This window comes from Arachis ipaensis, chromosome B08 (assembly GCF_000816755.2).
Source record: "Arachis ipaensis cultivar K30076 chromosome B08, Araip1.1, whole genome shotgun sequence".
Classification (NCBI taxonomy): domain Eukaryota; kingdom Viridiplantae; phylum Streptophyta; class Magnoliopsida; order Fabales; family Fabaceae; genus Arachis; species Arachis ipaensis.
This window is the reverse complement of record NC_029792.2, coordinates 23,386,342-23,396,987: the sequence shown is the minus strand read 5'-3', so window position 1 is coordinate 23,396,987 and position 10,646 is coordinate 23,386,342. Positions and strand designations below refer to the sequence as shown.

General features: G+C 49.4%; 1 non-coding gene across 1 annotated transcript; it reads left to right on the top strand.

Moving 5' to 3' along the window:
* On the top strand, nucleotides 9,745-9,816 carry TRNAG-UCC. The gene has a single exon. It is a non-coding gene; the product is annotated as a tRNA-Gly (tRNA).

Genomic DNA, 10,646 nt, shown 5'->3' with positions numbered 1-10,646 from the left:
AAAATTTTTGTTTATATATAATTCTAACAATTAAAAAACTACAATTATATCCTAAAAGATTAAAATATCTAATAATTGGCACAACCGATTTTTGAAATCCTTTCTGCTAGTTTTTATGGAAGACTTGTTCCTAACGGATGAAACTTGTTTCAATTCAATAACATCAGTAACCGCTTTTAAAGATGAGTTTCTTTTCTGCCTTCAAGTGTTAAATTTGCACCATGTACCTCAAATGCTTTGATTGTCGACATAAGCTTTCATTAACAATAAACACTGTATGCAGTTGTTTTTTTTATAAAATTGATAATTAAAATCATTTTAATAATTTTATATATAATACTTGCATCTGAATTTTCACTGTATTTTATACACAAATTTAAAATATCGGTGACTCGTCGTGATTGATTGATTATTAAAGGCCAAACGGTGGATAAAATATTGTCGATAATTTAGGTAAAAATGATAACATAGATTTAGATTTTAACTTTGATACACCGCCATTTTACACAATCGTATAATCACATCTATTTTTTAAATAATCATTTATGCAATTAATATAAAATATAATTATTTTTATGTTGTGGCGTTACATAATTAGATGCACATATAAAACTAATTGTGTATTAAAATTAAATTCATTTGTTAGAAAAAAATAAGTTTTCGAACGTTATAGGTTTTTGTTTTTAATTCCTGAATTATTTTATCAAAAGTCTAAATTTTAAATAATAAAATAATCATATGGATATATTATTTTTATGGAACTAATTCAATTTTTAAGAAGGATATTGAATTAGTTTATTATCTTATTATTGAAAATCGACAATTAAATTTCATCTTTAAAAATTGTTCAGTTGGTTGGTTACCGGACGGTTCAGGTCGGGATCAGGGATGAAGGAAGGGGCTCGTCTGGTCACGGTCTTTCAGTCCGAGGGCGCGAGGTCCCGAGCACTTCGTGTGAGGCGGGGTGCCACCTGCAAAGCTCACAGTACTCGAGATGTGGTATGTTCTTTATTTAAGTAATTATTATTGTTCGGTTGGTCGGTTACCGGACGGTTCAGGTCAGGATCAGGGATGAAGGAAGGGGCTCGTCTGGTCACAGTCTCCCAGTCCGAGGGCGCGAGGTCCCGAGCACTTCGTGTGAGGGGGGGGGGTGCCACCTGCAAAGACACTCCGACGCTCTTGTCAGAATACGTGCAGGCAGAATGAAGGTGGTGTAGGGACGTGACGTACCTTGGGGGAAGAGTCAGTCTTCCCCTTAAATACATGTCAGTATTGGACCCCTCTGAAGGGCAGGCCCATATTCCCAAGGACGCTGTCCCATAGCTGCGAGAGAGCCGTATGGGACGCGTGTCCGGGTCGGTTGAGAGGCGTGTAGTCGGGCCGGGTGGAGCTCGGGTCGGGTTGACCCGCGGGAATCCAAGGCCGTAACAGTGCCCCCGACGCGCCAGTGATGGTCGTGAGGCGATCGGTGGTGCGTGATGTCCTTGTTCGTGTGTTGTCGCCGAGTCGGCTGACCGTGGGAGAGGCGCGTTTCTTGTGCGCGTGTCCCTTGGTCTGCTGAGGCGTTCGTTCGCCGCTTCGTTCTTCGTGCTGAGCATTAAATGCTCATAATGGGTTAAAACCCCGTGCGTAAAGACCATTTTGCCCCTATCTCTTTTCGCGCTCCTTGTGGTGGTTTTTAAACAGTTTCTTTCTCTTTTCCTCCTACCCTTGCCATTTTCACTTTCCTCTCTCCCTGATATCCAAAATTCCCTATTCGAGCCTTCTCGTGCCTTCTTTTTCTTCTCAAGTTCCTGCAACCAATTCAGGTAATTTCTGCTTCCTCTTCCCTTGTGTTTATGCTATGTTTTACTGCTGCGTAGTTGTTGTTTGCGATTGTTGCATGCTTGGTTTACTTTAGCCGAATGACCTTCCAATGGTGGGGTAGACGAATTAAGGGAGGGGTACCATTCCTGGGTAGGTTTTAGGTGATTTGCGTGATAGGCGTAGTTTTTAACTGTTCTTGGCCATGATCTGAGTTTGAAAAGGCGTAGTTTCTGGGTTTCTATGGACTTCCGACCTCATAGTCTAACGGAGTGGTACCCCGATGTAGGTATGCCTCGCATCGTTTCCCGGTCTTCTGGATCTGGCGCGGCCTACGACCCGTACGCCTGGGTGACTGACGATATAAGGAGCTCGCCCAACCAAATGGACTTAGAGGAGTTGACCGAGTTCCGGCAAGCCGGCTACTTGTGTGGGGGGACTGACGAGGAGGCCAACTACGAGGCCATTGTCCCTGCCCCCCATGAGCGTATTTATGAGCTCAACTTCCACTCTCCTCGTGTCCCCGATTGGATTTGGTTTTACAAGTCCATGTTTACACAAGTTGGCGTTCGGATACCGTTCTCCGACTTTCAAATGGCGCTGTTGAACCGGATATCCGTCCCCCCTTCTCAGCTTCACCCGAACAGTTGGGCCTCGATCCGCTGCTTCGAAATGGTTTGTGAGCACCTGGAGCTGCCGGTGTCGGTGGACGTCTTCCTCTTCTATTTCAACCTTACCAACCCTTCCAAACAGGGGAAGGCGAGAAAAGGGTTTCTCTCTTTCCGTTCCGCCCAGGGTAGGAGAATATTTGGCCTTTTTGAGGACTCCTACCATGGTTTTAAAGATAAGTACTTCAAAGTTCGTCCCGTCAAAGGTCGTCACCCCTTTTGGTTGTCGTTAGAGGGGGAGCGCCTTATCCAGACTTATTGGAGTTTTGGTGCGGGGTCGAATCCTTTCATCAAGGTGACGTATAAGAGGTTGTCGCCTGTAGATAAGCAAATAGCTGACGTACTTTTTGCCATTTTTGAAAAGAACCCCGTGAACCCTCATCTTCTTATGGGTGAACGGGAGGCCGCCAGGAGCTATATTCGTGAGTTGTCTTCTTTGTTGGCCTATGTTTCTTTGTTGTTGTTTTTCTTTTCCCGATCTAACGACTAATGCGCCTGTTGTTTGTTGCAGTGGGAATGTCTGCCACCGTGACTGGTCTTGAGAATCTGATAAAGACCTTTTTTGAAGCAAGTGATGACGAGAATGCCGAAGAGAAGGATGCCGGTAAGTCGGAGGGTCCTTTAGGGGAGAAGGAGAATCAGGCTGTGCCTTCTCCCCAGGATGCCGACGTGTCGGGGAAACAGGCTGAAGGGGTCCAGGCTTCCCCTACTCGTGAGGAAGGGCCCGCTGGAGGGCACGCGTCTCTCACCCCCCAGCCGGATAGTGACGTGGAGCTCATCCATACTCCCAAGAAGCAAAGGATATCTTCCAGCCCGGAAGGGGCCCTTACCATAATGGAAAGGAACTTTGATGCTACCAAATTTATTGACTCACAGTTGATACCCGGGACCGAGGAGCATTTTCACGAGACCGAGCTGTCCGGGCAGGCGAGGTGGATGTACCGCACCTTGCTTCGTGGGGCCGTGATAGCTCGGAAGGCTGAATTCGAGTTATCGGGGATGGAGGCGCTCCGGAGGAAGCTTGAGTCCTCTGTTAAGGCGAACAATGACTTCAAGGCCCAAGTTGAACTCCTCCAGGGTCAGCTGTCCGAGATGGGGGGAAAGCTTAGCGCTGCTGAGAAGAAAGCGTCATTTGTTGCGGAGAGGTTGAAGGCGTCCGATGAGACCGTGGCCCGGCTTCTTGAGCGTGAGATGACCTTGGAAGGTCAGCTGAATGCCGCTCAGGGTCGGGTTGCCGCCTTGGAGAAAGAGCGGGAGCAGGCCGTCTCAGAGGCGAAAACCGCTAAAGCCGAAGCCGCAGAGCTTAAGAAGAAGCTTAAGGTGACCAAGGAGCAAGGGAAGAACGCCATCTCGATGACCGAAGATGCCCTGAAGGCTCAGCTAAAGATCGCAGCTCCTGATTTCGACACGTCGTCAATTGGTGTTTTCAAGACTATCCAGGACGGAAAGATTGTTGACATGCCGAGGAAGTGAGGTCTTGTAACTTAGGATATTTTGTAACGCATTTGCTGAACAACTTATTGCTCGTTTTTTGTGTTGACTCTTTGTAAGTTATACTTATTCAGTCGTTTGGCCGGGTTGCCGTTTGCTATATTTGTTGTCGTTGTTTCTTTCGGGGGTGGGCTCGCGCCCGTTTTCCTGTTTTATGTTTGTTATGACTTGGATCGCCGTGGTCGTGTTGTCGTCGTAGTTGGCTTTGGCCATGAGGAAGATGGCCCCCGGAGTGATCAGTCCCGGTCTGCCGTTTTAGGGGGCGCTCGTGCGCGGCGCACGTAGGAAAGTAGTGGACAAGTACGAAAATTTTTGACAAGTATGAGTTAGTCGTTAGCTAAACAAATTAATCAATATGGCGAGCATTTGATAAAATAAAAAGACAGATCATCATGCGAACAAGGCGAGTATTTACAATTTGTTTGGGTTCTCAGGTCGGCGAGTCGTCGGGTCATGAGTAGAACCTTCTTAGGCTACACGTATTCCATGTTCTGGGTATTTCCTTGCCGTCGAGTCTTTCTAGCTTGTAAGCACCTTTGCCGAGTACCTCCCTTACCCTGTAGGGACATTCCCAATTTACCGCCAGCTTGCCTTCCCCTGGGGTCGGGACGCCGATGTCGTTGCGTCGCAGGACGAGGTCCCTTTCCTCAAAATCTTGTTTGAGGACTTTTGCGTTGTAACGCAGGGCTATTCTTTGTTTCAGCGCCGTTTCTGATAGGTGAGCCATCTCCCTTGTTTCCTCAACCAGGTCCTTTTCGACCGCTTCGCTCATGCCCGCGAGTAGTAGTCGGGGGCTCGGTTCGCCGATTTCGATTGGTATTACCGCATCGACCCCGTATGTTAGGCGAAAGGGAGTTTCCCCCGTAGCGCTTTGCTCAGTTGTCCGGTAAGACCATAGGACGGAGGCGAGTTCGTCAGCCCATGTTCCTTTCTTATTGTTTAGGCGCTTCTTTAGACCAAGAAGGATGACCTTGTTTACAGCTTCTACCTGCCCGTTTGTTTGGGGATGTTCTACCGAGGAGAACTTCTTCTTTATCCCTAGGCCAGAGAGGAACTCCATGAACTTCTTGTCCGTGAACTGGGTCCCGTTGTCTGAGATAACGACCTTCGGGATACCGAAACGGTCCCTTTTTGAATAGTTGTCCCTGTATGATTGCGTATCTGGCCGCTTCCCTTCTTAGAACTTTGGCCGCTTTCTCATCTTCAGGCAACTTGCCGAGTTCCAGGAAGTTGGTGATGGGGTCTAGCCATGAGGGGCTCGACTTCGTCAAGTGGAGGGCGACCGTCGGTTCCTTCACCATGCCTTGGATAAGGGACCGGTTACCCGACCCTGGCTTTGTGCTCGCCAGCTGAGACAGGAGGTCCGCCCGTGTGTTCCTTTCTCTTGGGACGTGTTGGACGATGACCTCCTGGAACTGACTCGTTATTTCTTTAACCTTTTCCAAGTATTTTTGCAGGAGGGGGTCCCGGGCTTGGTAGCTTCCGTTCACCTGCGAGGTGACAACTTGTGAGTCGCTGCATACTTCGACCTTTGTCGCTCCGACTTCCCGAGCTAGTATCAGTCCGCCCAAGAGAGCTTCATATTCTGCTTGGTTGTTCGACACTGGAAACTCGAACTTAGTCGATTGCTCATAGATGACCCCTGCAGGGCTTTCTAAGATGACCCCTGCTCCCTCGGACGTTTGGTTGGAGGCCCCGTCAACGTGGAGCCTCTACTGTGTGCCCGTTTCCTCGGGGGGGTCCCCCGTCACTTCTACCAGAAAGTCTGCCATTGCCTGGGCTTTGATTGCATGTCGGGGTTCATATTGTAGGTCGTATTGGGAGAGCTCGATGGCCCAGGTCATCATCCTACCAGCCAAGTCAGGTTTTTGCAGTACTAGGCAAATCGTCTGATCCGTCCTTACGACTATACGATGGCTCTGGAAGTATTGTCTTAACCTTCGGGAAGAGACTAGGAGCACCAGCGCCAGTTTTTCCAGCTTGCTGTATTTCAATTCTGGTCCTTGGAGGACCCTGCTCACGAAGTAAACGGGTTGTTGGGTTTTTCCTTCTTCTCTAACGAGCACTGTGGCAAGTGCTTCCTCGGTTACTGATAAGTAGAGGTAGAGTGGTTCTCCGGCCTTGGGTTTTCCGAGGACTGGTGGTGCCGCTAAAATCTGCTTGAAGTGGTTGAATGCCTCTTCGCATGTTGGGGTCCATTCGAACGCCATTCCTTTTTTCATTAGATTGAAGAAAGGCAGAGCTCTTGCTGCTGACGCGCCGAGGAATCGGGATAAAGCTGTTAACCTCCCGGCAAGTCGTTGGACGTCTTTGATACAACCTGGGCTCTTCATCTGGAGAACTGCTCGACACTTCTCGGGGTTGGCTTCCACTCCTCTTTGAGTAATCATGAATCCCAGGAACTTTTCGGCCTCCATGGCAAACGCGCACTTGAGCGGATTAAGCCTCATGCCGTGTTGCCGTAGGGAGGAAAAAACGCCATCAAGATCGCTCAGGAGGTCGTCGGGTCGTGTGGTCTTTGCGAGTATGTCATCCACGTAGACTTCTACTGTTTTGCCTATAAGCTCACTGAATATTTTATTCATCAGCCTTTGGTACGTGGCCCCAGCGTTTTTCAGGCCAAAAGGCATTACCTTGTAACAATAGATCCCCCTGGCGTTATGAACGCCGTTTTTTCCTCGTCGGGTCGGTGCATCGGTATCTGATTGTATCCTGAGTAGGCATCCATGAAGCTCAGATACCGGTACCCCGCCGCTGCGTCGACGAGTGCGTCGATGTTAGGTAGGGGGTAGCAATCCTTGGGACACGCCTTGTTCAGGTCAGAGTAGTCCACGCACATTCTCCATCCCCCATTGTGCTTTTTAACCAGGACCACGTTCGACAACCAGGTCGAGTAGTCCAGTTCTCGGATGAATCCTGCTTCTAGGAGGCTGGCCGTATGCCTGCCTACCTCTTCTGCCCTTTCTTGCGACATTTTTCTCCTCCTCTGGGCCACTGGCTTGGTTCCCGCCTTAACGGCCAGATGATGCGATACGAGCTGGGGATCTATTCCGGGCATATCGGCAGGCGTCCAGGCGAAGAGGTCGGCATTAGCCCTGATCATTTCCATCAAAGGCTCCTTCATCTCGTGGGGGAGGTTCCTGTTTATGAATGTGAACTTATCGTCCTCCTCGCCGACCCTGAACTTTTCCAAGTCTCCTTCTGGCTCTGATCTGGGTTTGTCGTCTATCCTGGCGTCCAGGTCAGCAAGGAAGACCCCAGATGCTTCTTTGGATTTTTTCCTGAGAGAGAGACTGGCGTGGTCGCAAGCGATCGCCGTTTCCAAGTCGCCTTTGATGGATCCTACAGATCCGTCGTCGGTGACAAACTTCATCACCAGCAGCTTTGTGCTAATGGCCGCCCCCAGGTCGTTGATGGTTTTTCTCCCCAGAATGATGTTATAGGCCGTGGAATCTCGTAATATCACGAAGTCCGCCATGACTGTTCGTCGTTTTTGCCCCTGTCCTACAGAGGTCGGGAGTGAGATGATTCCGTCCGACTTGATGAAGTGGTCCCCCAACCCTACCACACCGTGCTGGTGGGTCGTCAGGTCGGCGTCCCTTAGTCCCAGGGCATCGAAAACGTTTCGAAACATGATGTTCGAGTCTGCCCCCGTATCTACCAGGATTCGTTTGACGAGGCCCGTTCCGACCCTGGCCGTAATGACCATGGGCGGACTTTCCGGTGCCTCGTCAAACCATTGGTCCTCCGAGCCGAAGGAGATGGGTGGGATACCTCGGAAACTTCTAACAGTCGAGGTGGAGACTGCTAGGACTTTGGCGTCTTTTTTCTGTACTGACTTTGACCTTGGGGTGGTATTTCTGGCCGTTACCACGTTTACCACTGTAAGGCCATGGTCGTCACCCTCTGGTTCCTGCCGTTGCCTTGTTGACCGGGATCTGTCTTCGCTATCGTGGTCCTAGTTGCGTCTCCTTGGTTCCCGGATAAGGTGGGAGAAGTCGGCAAGTTTCCCGTCCCTGATAGCTTGTTCCAGGGCATCTTTTAGGTCGAAGCAGTCTTGGGTCTTGTGTCCGTAACCCTTGTGGTACTCGCAGTAGAGGTTCTTGTTTCCTCCCGTCCTGTCCTTCAGAGGTCGGGGCTTTGACAGTATCCCCTTTTCCGCTATCTGTTGGTAAACTTCGGTGATTGGTGCCGTGAGGGGGGTATAATTGGTGAACTTCCCAACTCGGGGGAACGGTTTGGGTGTTTTACTCGGACCGCCGTCCCTGGCGTGTTCCTTTGGTCTTTCTCTGCCTTCATAGTGCCGTGCTTGGTTGTAGGCGGGCTGCCGTTTATTGGCAGCCACGACCCGACTGACTTCTTCGTCGTTGATGTACTCTTTGGCCACGCACTGGATCTCTTGCATTGTCCAAACGGGCTTTGTGGTAAGGTGTTTCCTGAAGTCCTCATTCGAGAGTCCGTTCGTCAAGCACAGGCTTGCCACCGAGTCCGTTAGACCGTCAATCTCCAGGCACTCGTCATTGAAATGGTCCAGGTATTTCCTGGTCGGCTCTCCAGGTCTCTGTGTCACCCCTAGCAAATTGATTGGGTGTTTGACTTTGACAATCCTGATCGTGAATTGAGCCAAGAAGGCGTGGCTGATGTCGGAGAATTGAGTCACCGAGCCCTGCGGGAGGTTGTTGAACCACCGTATCGCTGGGCCCGCCAAGGTGACCGGGAAGGCGCGACATCTGACCTCGTCTCCTACCCCTTCCAGGTTCATTCTGGCCTCAAAGGCCGTCAAGTGTTCTAGGGGATCTTGTGTTCCATCATATTTCATGTCCGTTGGCTTGTCGAAGTGTTTCGGCAGCCGGACCTCGAGTACGGAACGGTGGAAAGGGGTCGCTCCTATTATCACTGGTCCCCGGGTAGTTCTCCCCGGCTCGTCATTCTCCCGACGGGCGTCCTCTTCGCCTCTGTTCGACGCACGCCGTCTCTCGTGTCGGGCGTAAATGATGGGGTCCCGACTTCTTCTTCTAGCTCGTCCCCGTCCCCCGGTGCTCTCCGACTCGTATTGGGGGCTGGGTGAGCGCCTCGAGCGGCTCCTTGAACGGGAGCGGGTGGGGCTCTGCTCCGGGGTGCGTTGGTCGCGTTCTCTTTCGGCTAGCCGACGTTCTAAGTCTTGCATCCTATGGCGCAACTCTTGCATTATCCTGGCATGGTTGTCACCAGTTCCTCCGAAGGGGCGTCTTTCGTGAGTCTGCGTCGTGTCCCTTGGAGGCGACCTCTGCTGTTGTCGAGTTTCTGTCGAAACGGCACCTCCCCCAAGCACGGGAGGCGCGGCCTCGCTGCCAGTCCCAGTCTGGACTAGTACGAAGTCCATGGACGAGAGTCCCCACAGACGGCGCCAATGTTCGGTTGGTCGGTTACCGGACGGTTCAGGTCGGGATCAGGGGTGAAGGAAGGGGCTCGTCTGGTCACGGTCTTCCAGTCCGAGGGCACGAGGTCCCGAGCACTTCGTGTGAGGGGGGTGCCACCTGCAAAGACACTCCGACGCTCTCGGCGCAAATAAAACTACTGATTGGCTTTAGAATGTTCACTCTTCTATACCTTGTTTGAATTTGTTTGTTCAACCTAATCTTTGAAAAAATTAATTTTTCATACATCTTTCTATGTTTTGCTAATGATTACTACTATAAAATAAAGATCGATCAGAAAAGAGTCAAAAGAGCATGGTTATTCTTGAAATTGATTGCAAATAATCAACATATAAAATATCAAGTTCTTTGGCCGTACATTGAAAGCGTCAGTAGTCCAACGGTTAGGATAATTGCCTTCCAAGCAATAGATCCGGGTTCGACTCCCGGCTGACGCAGTAATATTAAAACATTATTATTGATCAATGTGTTATAGCATATTCTACTTTCTTTTCTTTATGTTTTTATAATTTAATTAATCAATGTGTTATAGTATATTCTACTTTCTTCTCTTTATGTTTTTATAATTTGATTATTGCATGAATTTAATTTTTTATTTGGATTCTTGAATTTGATAAACTATCAATGTGTTATCATCTCAATTTGTTAGTGTTCGGTTGGTCGGTTACCGGATGGTTCAGGTCAGGATCAGGGATGAAGGAAGGGGCTCGTCTGGTCACGGTCTTCCAGTCCGAGGGCGCGAGGTCTCGAGCACTTCGTGTGAGGGGGGTGCCACCTGCAAAGACACTCCGATGCTCTTGTCAGAATACGTGCAGGCAGAATGAAGGTGGTGTAGGGACGTGACGTACCTTGGGGGAAGAGCCAGTCTTCCCCTTATATACATGTCAGTATTGGGCCCCTCTGGAGGGCAGGCCCATATTCCCAAGGACGCTGTCCCATAGCTGCGAGAGAGCCGTACGGGACGCGTGTCCGGGTCGGTTGAGAGGCGTGTAGTCGGGCCGGGTGGAGCTCGGGTCGGGTTGACCCGCGGGAATCCAGGGCCGTAACAAAAATAATAGTTTATTCTTAATAGTATATATTATTAAAAAGAGTGCACACTGCAGAGTGCTTATTTCGCTGTAATCAAAGGTTACAGATAATGCATCAAACTAACAAGATTGAGTTGACTTTCATAATATGCAAATAAATAAAACATTTGTATGTACTCAATGTAAAAAAATAAAAATATATATAATATTTAATTATGGGTTGTTCACTAATAACTTCT